This window comes from Equus caballus, chromosome 30 (assembly GCF_041296265.1).
Source record: "Equus caballus isolate H_3958 breed thoroughbred chromosome 30, TB-T2T, whole genome shotgun sequence".
Taxonomy (NCBI): Eukaryota; Metazoa; Chordata; class Mammalia; order Perissodactyla; family Equidae; genus Equus; species Equus caballus.
Window position 1 is genome coordinate 9,108,070 of NC_091713.1, and position 13,463 is coordinate 9,121,532.

Genomic DNA, 13,463 nt, shown 5'->3' on the forward strand with positions numbered 1-13,463 from the left:
ACTCTAATTCTATAATACCATCTCATATACAGTCCAAATTGAACCAAAAGTGTTTTTTAAAGCTGATCTTTTTTTTTTTTTTTTTTTTTTGAGGAAGATTAGCCCTGAGCTAACATGTGCCGCCAATCCTCTTTTCGCTGAGGAAGACTGGCCCTGAGCTAACATCCATGCCTGTCTTCCTCTACTTTATCTGTGGGACGCCTGCCGCAGCATGGCTTGCCAAGTGGTACGTAGGTCTGCACCCACATCCGAACCGGCGAACCCCGGCCACTACGCCACCAGGCTGGCCCCTGCTGATCTGTTTTTTTTAACGATCCAAGAGCCAAGCAAAATTCACCCATTACATTTGTTCTCTTCTAGCCTATAATAATTCTGTCATGATTTTCTTGGCTTTTCATGGTAATGACTTGCTTTGAGAGTCTGTATCTTGTAAAATATCTCACAGTCTATTTTTTCTCATTTCCTGGTGATTGGACTCCAAGTAAACTTTTTTGGAAAGAGTATCATTCTGGGGTATTGTGGCATACTATATAGTTTTTAAGACCAAACCAAGATGTATATCAATTATAGCTCACTAAAAGTAAAAGAAAAAAGACATAACCAAGAAGTTGGATAAAGTTCTTTTGGTTTTAAGTTACACAAATGATTGCTATTAACTTGATGAAAAAATTAATTTTTTGGAAGGCTATTAGACTGGACTGCAAAGTTGGAGGAAGGATGAGAATCCCCAGCTTCAGGAGACAGGCATCACTGCAGATCTCGGGGCCCCAGAAGCAGGGCTTCCCCGTCCCAGGGCGCTGAAATTGATGTGATAACGACACAGCTCATCTGTCAGGGGTTAGGATCACAGAGCAGGACATAGAGGCTGGGGAAATAGGATCAGGCAGCCACTCCAACGGCTTCCTATTTAACTGATGATGACAATTTACTGTTAGATGAGGCTGATATAAAAATGCTTTTCCTTGCTTTATTTCTTTGATCCTCCCAACAGAGTAAGAGATAGGAAAGTCTCTGAAGAATCTCAAAACAATAGACTGTCCCCTAAGTCATAAAGTCATTTTATGCATGTTATGAACTGAATGTTTGTGTCACCCCAGAATTATTATGTTGCAGCCCTAACCCTCAATGTGTATTTGGAGACGGGGCCTTTTGGGAGGTGATTAGGGTTAGATTAGGTCATGAGGATGAGTCATGAGCGATCTCTCTCTCCATGTGCACAACGGTGGAAGATCCATATTAGGACATGGCGAGAAGGCAGACGCCTGCAACTCAAGAAGAGAGCTCCCACCAGGAACCGAGTCAGCCAGCGCCCTGATCTTGGACTTTCCAGCCTCCAGAATGGCAAGAAGCAAATGTCTGTTGTCTAAGCCATTCAGTTTGCTGTCCTTTGTTATAGCAGTCCAAGCTGCCTAAGACAATGCATCTCATTAGCCCACTTCCAGCCCTAACTCTTTGCCACCTGATTAATTAGACCACTGACATTCCAGTCACCCAAGCCATAAATTTGGGAATCACCCGAGAATCCAGCATCTCTCTCAGCCCTCACTCCTATTATCTCACTAAGTGATTTCAGTCCTTCCTCTTGTTAGTCTCATCGTGCTGTCGTCTCTTCACCCTCTACTTTCATGTGAAAGGCTGTGAGCTTGAGCTTACTGGTTGCCTCCCCACCACTCTTCCCCACTCCTTCTTTGCTGGTACAACCCAAGTTTCGCAGATTGCAACAGGCCCAGCCCCAGTGGATGGTTCATGGTTGATCTCAGCCCTTGATGACTTTTCTGTCCTTCCTTACAGCTCGGAGTGACCTTGTGACTTGGTTCTGGCCTATGAGATGTAATGAAAAGTCTGCTGGGGAGTATTTTCCTTACTGATAAATGAAACATCTTTTCTCAACCCCACTTCCTCTCTTCCTGATTGAGAATGCAATGTCTGGAGCCCAGCAGCCACTTTGCAATCAGTGAAGGCTGTCTCATTACATGTGATGTTTCCTTGATCTAGAACACTTCTCTCCCTTTGTCTGCCAGGTGGATTTCCATTCATTCTGGATTGAGGGAGCCTCCTCCACACCTGGCCTTGTATATGTCTGGTCACTGTGTCTACCTGTGTGTCAGCCCTTTTACATCTGATGTTTTAAGGTGGCACGTATCTTTTCTTCTTTGTGAGAAACAGCATAAGTTATTTAAGAGCAAGAAATTTGGTCTCCCAAAGACCTGGGTTCAGATTCTCACTGTGCCACTTTACTAGTTCCACGGCTTATTTCTTAACCTCTAGGTTCTAATGTCTCCTTTTGTTTGAAAAGTGGCAATAATAATATTATTATTATCTATATCATAGGATTGTTGTGGGGCATATAAAGCACTCAGCAAAGTACCCGGGACACTAGGTGTTCATGCTGTAATTCTGATTTCTGTCCTGGTGTCTACACAAAATCACTTGCTTGCTAGCTGACAAGCTCTGCTTCGTAGCTCAGTCAGAGCTCCCCGGGCGAGTCCAGTGCCCTTTGCTGAACTGTGGGTGGGAGGTAAGGGCACAAATGCTTCCTGCCATCCCAGGCTCGAGTGTGCTGCGGCTGCTGGCTGTGAGGCGGCACGTGTGTAGGGCCCCTGGTGTCACTGATTTAGAACCAGACGACACTCGGTCATGGGCCACTTGGGCTCCGGATAAGATTGCCTGAAGCCCACAAGGTCATGACATGAGGAAGTCCAAACCCTCTCAGGATTTCAGCAAACTTGGGGCTGGTGAGATAGCCGGGGTGCCATCAAGTTCTCATGTCATTTTTTTACTTTAAACTCCAGCTTCCTCAATTTATGGGTATGACAGAGACTGCTGTTTGTCCCTCAATATCCATTCTGTCCCTCCTCCTCAGTAATAGAATCCTCAGTGTTTTAGCTGAGGTCAGGATGAACTCAACGGAAGACTATATTTCTTAGCCTTCCTTTCATTTGGTTTAAGAAAAATACAACATGGAGACTAAGCGACTACAGATAGAGCATTGAGTGTAACAGTTGTGCTCTCAACAGGGAACCTGGTCCAGCAGAGATTCTAGGCTCTGAGGGGAGAAATGCAGTAGGTTTTTTAAAGCCAAAGTGTCTGAAGTTGATGGCGGGCTGGCGACATCTAGGTTTGTTGGTTAGGAAAGCATTGAACTGGCTGGAAGCTGTGCTGTCTGTGTCGGGGGCCTGCCTGGGATCACGGCTGCCAGCCGCCTCTGCCCAGTGAGGTCTGCACCAGTGTCAGCAGCCTGGGTGGCCAGGCTGGCATTTATCACGTCTACATGTTGGCTGTATGTCTGATTCTGGCCAAGTAAATGCACTGGGATTGTTTCGTGCTGTCTCTGGGGAATATCTTTAAAGGGAGATGCATGGCTTTCTCCTTCCTGTTGGGTGAAAATAAGATAAGATGCTAGGATTTGAGCAGTCCTGGGGTGATGCGATGGAAGCCATGCGTTTAGGATGATAGAATATTAAGTTTGAAGAGGGCTGGCCCCTCATGATTTTGGAGCCACCCAAACAACCCTGGCCTGCTTTCCTTTGGACTCTGGATGGGAGCAGGGTGAGCTTCTGTCCTGTTCAAGCCCATCTCTGCAGAGCCAGCCCACAGACTGCCAGCAGCACGAGACCACCTGCCTCAAAGGCAATCTTGTTTTTAAAGAGGATTTTTCCACCCACTTACTCCCCTTCATTCATTCATTTGTTGAAAAAAATGTTAAGTATTGTGTACCAACACTTCCTTCACTTTATACTAAGGAAAAGACAGGAATTTAAATACAAAAACAGTGGCACTGAGAAAGAGGCAGAGGTCATTGTCACTAACATCCTTTTTTCATTCTCAAGCTTAGTGTGGCCTCTGGGGAGCAAGGATTGACTAATAACATGGCTGTCACAGCACAATCAGATTGCACTGTCATGTTTTTCGTGCTAATAATAGCCAGGCTAGCACAGGAGCGTTTGTACTGTTCTATTGTGGAAACTTGTTTCATTTCTCTTCCCTTTCTTTGTAGCACCACACAGCATGCAGGCAACTGCAAATATTTCTCCTTGCCTCCTAGGGGGCTTTGAAAATTAGGTCCAGTTTTTCTGACGTTGATCAGACTCTGGCTCCCTGACACCGTGTCCTTGGAAAGTGGCAAGACCCTGGAGAGAAATGCCTGAGATGGGAACCTAGAATGGGGACGAGAGTAAAAATTAAGTTTATGGAAAATAAAGGAATGCAAAAAAATTTGTTGACGTCAGTTTTGGAGCAAGAGTCCTACTTGCTAAGTAACTTTCAGTTGTTGAGCACTTAGCACAAGTCTGACATGTTGCTGAAGTACTTTATAGGATTCTTTTTATTAATTCTCACAATGTTTGAGATGGGAAAGGCAAAATCCATTTTGCCGCCGAAGCAAATGAGGCCTGAAGACATCAGTAACTCGCTCACTGCGACACAAGCAGAAAAGGCAGAGGCGGGCTCTGAGCCAAGGCGCCCCATGCCCTTGCTTTGATCCTTCACTTTTCTCTCCTCTGCGGAGCGTCCTTAAGCACAGTGGAAGACAGCGGTCGAAGACCTGGGCTGGCACTCAGGAGCTCTTTGGCTTTCAGTGGTGTGTTTAAACTCTGGGCTTCTGTTTCCTCATCTGACAGCAGGAGCCCCCCGTGTGCCCAGCAGCAGCAGGAAATCGTGGCCCCGGGCCCAGGCCCTGCTCCTGTGGCTTCCCATCTTGCAGTCTCAGGCGATGACTGATCAACGTGGAGAAAAGCCCTGGGAGGGGAGGTGACGTGGGGAGGTTCCTGCAGGAAGAGAGGGCGCTGCTTGTAAACCAAGGCTTCCCTCCCAGCACCGCTCCCTCCACCACAGCCCTTTGTTCCCGAATTGGGTGACTCAGCGCTCTCGTGAGGGGAGCCGAGACTGAAGTTGCCAGAGGAAACCAAACAATTCTTATTTACCAAACTGTCAGAATCCTGTCATCGCAATTAAGGAGATAGGCAATTAACTGTGTCTTAATTACAGCAGCTGCCACTTCATCTGAATGCTGTAATTTACAGAGAGAATGGGAGGAGACTTTAAATTAATGTGTGTCTTTAAACAACGAAAAACATTGATGGAGCCTGAAGAAAATTGTCAGCAGTGGTGGCTGAGGCCCCTGCTGAGAAGAGGCATTGTTAGGAGAGACGCTCACAGAACGCCACGATTTCCCTCTGCCTTTGTTGCCTAACGGCTGCTTTCTTAATAAATGCCAGAGTGGCATTATTATGTCCTATTTTGTGTACAATGAAATTTAGTGATTTCAGTAGCAATACTATCTGTGAAATCCTCTGCAAGAATCATCTCAGTTTTTTTCTTTTAAACTCAGTTTTAAAACAAAGATGTTTAAACAATGAGTCCAGACTTACGGACAAAGGAAGAAGCTTTTAAATTCAGGACTTTCAAAGGTAGTCAGGTTTGCATCTGTACAAACACTCACTGAGGCAAGTTTTGTCATCACACATTACATATGAGGAAACCGAGGTTCAGAGAAGCTAAGAAACTTGCTCAGGGTCACAGAGCAAGCTATGAAGTGTCTAAGTCGATTTCAAGCCTAGACAGGACTCCAGAGTTTGCTTTTTTCCCAAAGGCTGGTTGGCAACATAAGGTCAAGTTACCACACTGAGGGATCCCAAACCAGTGAGAGGACAGAGCCATGGCCTGCCCTGGGCAAGCAGCATTTGGAAGTAACTGGGCAGTAGGCAGGGTGGCTGGCAACTCAGGGCCACACTCAGCTGCGTTCAGAGCTGGGCTTCAGTCCTGAGAGGCCCGGGGTGGAGTGGGAAGGGCATTAAGCTTTCAGCCCCAACTGACCATGCTTCAAGCCCCTGCTCCTCCACCTCCGAGACTGGTGACCTGGGGAAATGTCCTTACTGTCTCTAAGCTTCAGCAGCTTCGATGTTCATCATCTGTGTATTGGGAGCTAGACTGGCCTTGCACAGCTGTGGTGAGGATATAAAGGGGTGACAGAGGACAAGGTGGCTGGAATGGTGACAGGCATGCTGAAGCCACTCAGCAAATGTTAACCCATCCCTTCTCTTCCCCAGGAGGGGGCTGGACAGGGCCTCAGATCCAGGAGGCATGGGGGTGGTGATGTCTCTGGGAGGCTACCAGAAAAGGGAAAACTCCAGGGGCCTGTGACAAGGACTAGACCACATGTTCGGGGAGGGCGGGTCAGTCTTAGGAACATAGCGGATGTCAGGTTAGCATCGTCCGGGACTGGACCAATGCTGGACAGCAAGTACCACAGACTGCGTGTTGGGTCTCAGAGAGTCGAGTTCGAGGCTGTTAAAGTGCTCCTGCTTCAGAGCAGCATGAATCCTAGGCCTGTGCGTGACACTAAATGGCTTAGCTGAGGGGAGAGGTGGGATGCTGAGCTGTGGGGCTGGGCAGGCGCCCATATCAGAAGGCCAGCTGTGTGGCCCTGGGTCTGGGCTTTCTCTTGGCAAACCCCTACTTCTCAGTCCTGACAAAAGTCTGCATCCAGGAAAGGAGCTGATGTCAATCATCTGGATCCCAGCGTAATCTGAGGTTTGGGTAACCTCTCCCAGAGGAACAAGCATCTTAGCTTCTCCATTTGTGGCCAATATAATTATAGAGCCACCACTCCTCTAACCAGCAGAAGTGCTTAGCCAGGAGACTGTGATGCTGTGTCTCGGAGAGCTGCTAGGAGTTTCCCAGAAGGGGAAGATGTGAGGCCTCGGCTGCTGAGGAAAGGCTACCTGACCAAGACGCGTGTTCACCTGAGCAGCATTGTCCTGCTCTTTCCCCGAAGGCTCCCACATTGCCTCTTGGGCGATGAGAAAGTATCCAAGGAAATCCTCCCTTTTCACAACAAGGATGTTTCAGCTGATTCAGAGCTCTCTCTCAGCCTTTGCAGACTCGCACTCCCAGGTAATCCCCAGGGCTCCCAGGGTTAGGGGGTAGCAGAAGGCTTGTTGGCACCCTGGGAGAGGTGATCCTTGGGAACAGGTGTGGCCCTCATCAGTCAAGCAGAAGAATGGGGCTTGCTGAGGATATCAAGGATCTTAACCATTTGCAGAGAGTTAATCCATTCTCTGGTTGTGAAACTAAAATTATTACTTTAAAAACACTTTTCAGCTGCAGATGTGGAAGATAGAAATCCTGCTGTGGGAATTAATTCCTCATGGTCACTCCCTACAAGAAGCAGTGGGTGCTTAGAGATGGCCGCCTCTGCTCACTGGCCTACTGCTCTCCTCTCAACACTGTTTGTGAACCCTGCATTATCTGCTGAATACGGAGCAAACTCCTCGATGTGACAATCGCAGTCCTCCATCAGCTGGCTGTGGTGCCATCTCCTATTCTAGTTCCCCCTGATACCACACTCCAAGTATGCCACGCTGTTTGTGGTTCCCTGAACACATCATAAAGTTTGTTTCAGTGATTTTATTGCTCCAACCTGATGTGCTCTTCCTTTCATTGTCCAGTTATTAAATTTCACTAATTCACTTGCTTAAGCAATTATTGAGTATGGGGAATATAGTTACGAGTAGAATGTGGACCTTGTCCTGCAGGAGTTTAGAATCTAAAAAGAGAGAAAGATGTAGAAATAAATAAGCTTTCTCCATCTGGCTAACTCATTTTTCTCAGGGTTCTTGTATTCATGTCCTCTGGAAAGCTTTGATTGACCAGTGAAGGTTGAATCGTGTGCCATAATTATCAGTAATTGCCTGAGTGTCTGGTCTTTCTCTCCCCGCTAGGCTGTAGGCCTTCTTATTCACAATGATTCCCTCAGTGCTTAGGAGAGTGGTTGTCCAATCCATGTTTATTGATAGATGAATGAACTGCTAGATTGGAGGAAGCACATGGTGCTAGGAGAGCAAACGGAGGGGCACCCAGCCCGGGCATGAACGTCAGGGAAGTTTCCCAGAGGACGCCGAGTTCAGAATGACCAAGAGTGAGAATAACTAGTCAAGGACTTCAGTTTTCTGGTTCCACAGGAAAGAAGCTTAGAAGTCTCCACTTACTCCATTGTAGCAACAAATGAAAAGCTGAACAAACTGAAAAAGTGACAACTCTTCTTAAATCTGTAAGAGAAGTGAGGTCACAGGGCAAACTGCTGCCACCAAAATTGGACGGATAGAAAGGCAAACACAGAGAATCACAACTGACTGGAGCAGAAACGCGGGAGCAGAAACTGCCGCAGGAACCAGTGGCAGGCAGGAAAATCTGAGCTGTAACTGATACATTACGGGAGGCTCAGCCTGGGCAAGTGTGGGAGAGAAACTCTGGGGGGACCCAATCATAAGGCGACTCCCACACTTTTGTGAGTTTTACTTCCAAGTTCTTGACTATGTTCTCACAGCAAATATAGGAGAAAAATGCCCTCATTCTTCTGTGAGGGAGCAGGGAAAAGGAATCACTTGAAACACACCAGAGCAGTCTGTTCTTTTTAATATGGTCTGCCCGCAGGAGAAACTATTTACCAGAGACTAATCTGCTAGGATATTATCAGAGCCTAATTGACCTGGAGGAAGGTCCTTTTTAGTCTGGAAGCTCCACTGAAACCTGTCCAGCATGAGTGACCCTGCTGGTGTTTGAAACACCAGTGGCATAGCTTTCAGCATCACAGCAACCTGCAGCTGCCACAGTATGACAACTGAGAGATGGGTGGTATGGTTCCCAGACTGGGAAACAAACCTGGGCCATAGCAGTGAGAGCCAAATCTTAACCACTAAACCACCAGGGTTACCATATACTTGAATATATATGCTTATGTATATGTGTGTGTGTGCGCGCTTATATATGCTTATAGATAAATGAAATGAATGACAGCAATGATACAAAGGATGGCAGGGAGGAATTAGAATTATTTCATTATTCTAAGGTACTTGCACTACCCAGGAAGTGATGTAGTGTTATTTGAAAGTGAAGTTGGAATATTTGTAAATATGTATTGCAAACTAAAGGGCAACAACTAAAAAGACTTTAAAAAAGAAGTATAACTGATATGTTAAGAAAAAGGAGGGAAAAATGGAATCATATAAAATGCTCAATTAAAACCACAAAAGGTGAAAAAGAGTGGAAGACAAAAATAGGAACAAAAATTAGAGGCAACCAGTAGAAAACAGTAACAAATACGATAGACATTAATCCAACTATATCAATAATCACTTTGAATGTCAGTGGTCTAAATGCACCACATAAAAGACAGACCTCATCAACGTGAATCAAAAACGAGACCCAGTTATATGTAGTCTGTAAGAAACCCACTTTAAATATAAAGACACATATAGATTAAAAAGAAATTGGTAGAAAAAGATATACCATATTAGTACTAATAAAAATAAAGTGAGAGTAGCTATGTTAATTTCAGACAGAGCAGACCTCAAAGCAAGGAATGTTATTAGGGCTAAAGAGGAGCATTACATAATGATAAAGGGGCCAATTCCCCAGGAAGACATAGCAATTCTTTTTTTTTTTTTTTTTGAGGAAGACTAGCCCTGAGCTAACTACTGCCAATCCTCCTCTCTTTTTGCTGAGGAAGCCTGGCCCTGAGCTAACATCCGTGCCCATCTTCCTCTACTTTTTATATGTGGGATGCCTACCACAGCATGGCGTGCCAAGCAGTGTCATGTCCACTCCCGGGATCCGAACCGGTGAACCTCGGGCCTCTGAGAAGCAGAACATGTGACCTTAACCGCTGTGCCACTGGGCCAGCCCCAAAGACATAGCAATTCTTAATGTGTATGCACCTAACAACAAAGTGTCAAACTGCATGAGGCAAAAGCTGATAGAACTGCAAGGAGAAATAGATGACTCCACTATTTAATTGGGGATTTCAACATCCCCTATCAGAAGTGTACAGATACAGCAGGCAGAAAATCAATAAGGACACAGCTGAACTCAACAATACATAAATCAACTGGATATAGTGGACTTCCGTAGACTACTTCATCTAACAACAGAAGAATGTACATTCTTCTCAAGCTCACTTGGAACATTCACCAAGATAGACAACATTCGGCACCATAAACACAACTTAACAAATTTTTAAAAATAGAAGTCATACAATGTCTGCTTTCAGACCACAATGGAGTTAAACTAGAAATCAGTAACAGAAAGATAACAAGAAAATCCCCAAATATGTGGAGTTTAACCAACACATTTCTAAATAAAAAAATGGGTCAAAGAAGAAACCCCAAGAAAAATTTAAAAGTATTTTGATCTAAGTGAAAATGAAAAATCAACTCAGCAAAATCTGTGGGATGCAATGGAAGTAGAGCTTAGAAGGAAATTTGTAGCTGTGAATGCATATATTAGGAAAGAAGAAAGACTTAAATCAAGAATCTGTGTTTCCACCTTAAATAACTAGAAAAAGAACAAATTAAATCCAAAGTAAGCAGCAGAAAGGAAATAGTAAGATTTAGAGCAGAAATCAATAAAATTGAAAATATGAAATCAATAGAGAAAAGTAAAAAGAACCCCAAAGCTTGTTCTTTGAAAATATCAATAAAATTGATATGGCTTTAGCCAGGCTAAATAAGAAACAAAAAGAGAGAACACAAATTGCTAATATCAGAAATGAAAGAGGGGCCATCACTATAGATCCCATTGGCATTAAAATGATAATAAACAAATACTATGAACAATTCTATTCCCACAAATTTGAAAACCTAGATGAAATGGACCAATTCCTTGAAAGAAAGGATCTGCCAAAACTGACACAAGAAAAAATAGACAATCTGAATAGACCTAAATCTATTTTTAAAAATTGAATCAATAGTTAATAACTTTCCAAAACAGAAAGTACCAGGCCCAGACGGGTTCACTGGTGAATTCTACCAAATATTTAAGAGACAAATTATACAAATTCTTTATGATATTTTCCATAAAATATTTTATTTTTCCCATTAAAAATTTTATTTTCCATAAAATATGAAAGCGAATCTTCATAATTCATTCTATGAGGCCAGTATTAACCTAATATCAAAACCAGACAAAGACATTTTAAGAAAGAAAAGTACAGACCAATATCTCTCATGGACATAGATGCAAAACTCCTCCACAAAGTACCAGCAAATTGAATCCAACAATGTGTAAAAAGAATTATATACCATGCCCAACTGAGATTTATCCCAGATATGCAAGTCTGAGTCAACATTTGAAAATCAATTAGTGTAATCCATTACATCAATAGGCTAAAGAAGAAAATCTCATAATGAGATCAATAGATGCAAAAAAAGCATTTGACAAAATCCAACATCTACTCATGATAAAACTTTCAGTAAACCATGAATAGAGAGGAACTTTCTCAACTTGATAAAGACCATCTACAAAAACCCTACAGCTAACATCATACTTAATGATGAGAAACTAGAAGCTTTTTTACTAGCATCAGTTTCAAGGCAAGGATGTCCCCACACACCACTCTTTTTTAACACCATATTGGAAGTCTTAGCTAATGCAATAAGACAAGAAAAGGAAATAAAAGATATATTGACTGGTAAGGAAGAAATAAAACTGTCTTTGTTTGCAGATGGCATGATCATCCATGTAGAAAATATGAAAGAATTGATTAAAAAAAAAAAACTCCTGAAACTAATAAGCAATTATACCAAGGTTGTAGGATACAAGGTTAATATACAAAAGTCAATTGCTTTTCTATATAGCAGCAATCAATTAATGGAATTTGAAATAACAAAAACACAGCAGCATTTACACTAGCATCCCCCAAAATGAAATACTTAGGTATAAATCTCAAAAATAAGTACAACATCTATGTATGAGATCTTTTATATGAGCAACTCTGCCAGGGCATATGTAGTCCCCCCAAACAGGGGACACTACTGGAACATTTGGCATGGGTAATAAGAGATGAGCATGTTACTGGGCCCCATAAGGCATCTCTTACATAAGGCCACATGTCCAAGATTGGGGGATGTAGCTAATCTACCTAATACATAGATATGAGCACAGAGAAGTAGGCAAAATGAGGAGACAAAGGAATATGTTCCAAAAAAGGAAACAGTACAAATCCTTAGAAAAAGAACTAAATGAAACAATCTACCTGATAAAGAGTACAAACTAATAGTCAAAAGGATGCTCACTGATCTTGGGAGAAGGGTAGATGAACACAATGAGAACTTCAACAAAGAATTGGAGAACATAAAAAAGAATCAATGAGAACTGAAGAATACAATAATGGAAATGAAAAATTCACTAGAGGGAATCAATAGCAGAGTAGATCACACAGAAGGAGGGATCAGCAATCTGGGTGAAAGAGTAGAGGAAATCACCCAAGCTGAACAGAAAAAAGAATTAAAAAGAATGAGGACTGTCTAAGGGACCTCTGGGATGACATCAAGCACACAACATCAGTATTGTAGGTGTCCCAGAAGGAGAAGAGAAAGACAAAGGGGCAGAGAACCTATTTGAAGAACTAATAGCAGAAAACTTCCCTAATCTCAGGAGGGAAACAGACATCCAAGTATAGGAAGCATAGAAAGTACCAAATAAGAGGAACCCAAAGAAGCCCACACCAAGACACATTATAATTAAAATGTCAAGAGTCAAAGACAAAGAGAGAATCCTAAAAGCTGCAAGAGAAAAGCAACAAGTTACATACAAAGGAAACCCCATAAGGCTATCAGCTGACTTCTCAGCAGAAACCTTACAGGCTAGAAGGGAGTGCTATGATATATTTAAAGTGCTGAAAGAAAAAAAACAAAGCCAAGAATATTCTACCTGGCAAAGTTATCATTCAGAATAGAAGGAGAGAATAAGAGTTTTCCAGACAAGTAAAAACTAAAGGAGTTTATCATCACTAACCCAGCCTCACAAGAAATGTTGAGACTTATGTAAGCGGAAAAGAAAAGACAACAAATAGGAATAAGAAAATTATCACAGAAAAAAATCACTGGTAAAGTCAAATATATAGTTAAGGTATTGGATCAGCCACCTATAAAGCTAGTATGAAGGTCAAAAGACAAAAGAACTAAAATTATCTATTTCCCTGATAAGAGGTTAAGGGATACACAAAAATAAAACAGGCAAAATATGATACCAAAAACATAAAATGTGTGGGTGGGGAGTAAAAGTGTAGGGCTTTTAGTAAGAAGTAAAACTTAAGAGACCATCAACTTAGTAAAGATTGCTATTTACATGGGTTATTATATATCAGTCTTATAGTAATCACACCAAAAATCTATAATAAATGCATAAAAAATAAAGAGAAAGGAATCCAAACATAATACTAAAGAAAGCCATCAAATCACAAGGGAAGAGAGCAAGAGGAGAAAGGAACAGAGAAGAACTACAAAACATCTAGAAAAAAAGTAACAAAATGGCAATATGTACGTACTTATCAATAGCTACTTTAAACATCAATGGACTAAATGCCCCAATCAAAAGATATAGGGTGGCTGAAGGATAAAAAACAAGACCCATATATATGGGCATACAAGAGACACTCTTCAGACTTAAAGACACTCACAAACTGA